The sequence below is a fragment of the Dreissena polymorpha genome, chromosome 10 (genome assembly GCF_020536995.1).
Source record: "Dreissena polymorpha isolate Duluth1 chromosome 10, UMN_Dpol_1.0, whole genome shotgun sequence".
In the NCBI taxonomy this organism is placed as follows: domain Eukaryota; kingdom Metazoa; phylum Mollusca; class Bivalvia; order Myida; family Dreissenidae; genus Dreissena; species Dreissena polymorpha.
The window spans coordinates 60,625,716-60,627,915 of NC_068364.1; the positions used below are offsets into that span (position 1 = coordinate 60,625,716).

The window sequence follows — 2,200 nt, forward strand, 5'->3', positions numbered from 1 at the left end:
TGACCAACACACCCTCATACTATACCCCACCCCCACCCCAAAAAAATAATTTGTATGCTCCCGGTAGGGTGGCATATAGCAGTTGAACTGTCCGTCAGTATGTCAGTCAGTCTGTCCGTCCGGAAAAAAACTTTGACATTGGCCATAACTTTTTCACTTTTGAAGATAGCAACTTGATATTTGGCATACATGTGTATCTCATGGAGCTGCACATTTTGAGTGGTGAAAGGTCAAGGTCATCTTTCAAGGTCAAATGTCAAATTTATGTTGTCTGTCCATCCGAAAACTTAAACATTGGCCATAACTTTTTCAATATTGAAGATAGCAACTTGATATTTGTGTGTATCTCATGGAGCTGAACATTTTGAGTGGTAAAAGGTGAAGGTCAAGGTCATCCTTCAAGGTCAAATGTCAAATATATGGCGTCTGTCAGGCTGAAAACTTTAACATTGGCCATTACTTTTTTAATATTGAAGATAGCAACTTGATATTTGGCATGCATGTGTATCTCATGAAGCTGCACATTTTGAGTGGTGGAAGTTCAAGGTCAACGTCATTCTTTAAGGTCAAGGTCAAAGGTAAAAAAAATAATCTCAAAGCGTCGTTATCATGAAGCTACATTTTTTAGTAGTGAAAGTTCAAGGTCAAGGTCATCCTTCAAAGTCAATTTTTTTTTTAATTTCAAAGCTGCGTTCTCATGAAGCTGCACATTTGAGTGGTGGAAGTTCTAGGTCAAGGTCATTCTTCAAGGTCAAGGTCATCCTTCAAGGTCAAAGTTAAAAAAAATTAATTCAAAGCGGCGTTATCATAAAGCTATACATTTTGAGTGGCAAAAGTTCAAGGTAATCTGTCAAGGTCATCCTTCAAGGTCAAAGGTAAAAGAAAATCAAAGCGGCGTTCCCATGAAGCTGCACATTTTGAGTGGTGGAAGTTCAAGGTCAAGGTCATACTTCAAGGTCAAGGTCATCCTTCAAGGTCAAAGGTACAAAGAAAAATCAAAGCGGCATTCTCATGAAGCTGCACAGTTTGAGTGGTGGAAGTTCAAGGCCAAGGTCATTTTTCGAGGTCAAGGTCAAAGGTTTAAAATAAAATAATTTCAAAGCGACGTTATCATGAAGCTGCACATTTTGAGTGATGGAAGATAAAGGTCAAGGTCATCCTTCAAGGTAAAAAAATAAATTAAAAAATTCAAAGCGGCGTTCTCATGAAGCTGCACATTTTGAGTGGTGGAAGTTCAAGGTCAACGTCATTCTTTAAGGTCAAGGTCAAAGGTAAAAAAAATAATTTCAAAGCGTCGTTATCATGAAGCTACATTTTTTAGTAGTGAAAGTTAAAGGTCAAGGTCATCCTTCAAGGTCAAAGGTTTAAAATAATATAATTTCAAAGCGATGTTATCATGAAGCTGCACATTTTGAGTGTTGGAAGTTAAAGGTCAAGGTCATCCTTCAAGGTAAAAAAATCAATAAAAAAAATCAAAGCAGCGTTCTCATGAAGCTGCACATTTTGAGTGGTGGAAGTTCAAGGTCAACGTCATTCTTTAAGGTCAAGGTCAAAGGTAAAAAAAATAATTTCAAAGCGTCGTTATCATGAAGCTACATTTTTTTAGTAGTGAAAGTTAAAGGTCAAGGTCATCCTTCAAGGTCAAGGTTATCCTTCAAGGTCAAAGGTAAAAAAATAAATAATAATAATAATAATTAAAAAAATATATTTTAAAGCGGCGTTATCATGAAGCTGCACATTTTGAGTGGTGGAAGTTAAAGGTCAAGGTCATCCTTCAAGGTCAATTTTTTTTTTTTAATTCAAAGCGGCGTTCTCGTGAAGCTGCACATTTTGAGTGGTGGAAGCTCAAGGTCATTCTTCAAGGTCAAGGTCATCCTTCAAGGTCAAAGGTAAAAAAAATAATCAAAGCAGCGTTATCATGAAGCAGCACATTTTGAGTGGTGGAAGGTCAAGGTCATTCGTCAAGGTCATCCTTCAAGGTCAAAAATTATTTCAAAGCGGCGTTCTCATAAAGCTGCACATTTTGAGTGGTTTAAGTTCAAGGTCAAAGGTAAAAAAAAAAAAAAAAAATTTTCAAAGCGGTGCAATAGGGGGCATTGTGTTTCTGAAAAACACATCTCTTGTTTTTTCAAACATGGTTAAAAAACACAAATATTTATTTTTATTATTTTATTTTTGAAATACCGTCAAACCATCCCAC

At 36.4% G+C, this 2,200-nt stretch overlaps 1 long non-coding RNA gene across 1 annotated transcript; it reads left to right on the forward strand.

Moving 5' to 3' along the window:
* LOC127848551 (uncharacterized) lies at positions 1-1,682 on the forward strand. The gene is made up of 2 exons (XR_008034577.1): positions 1-546; positions 644-1,682. It is a non-coding gene; the product is annotated as an uncharacterized LOC127848551 (long non-coding RNA).
* Positions 1,683-2,200: the final 518 nt, after the last annotated feature.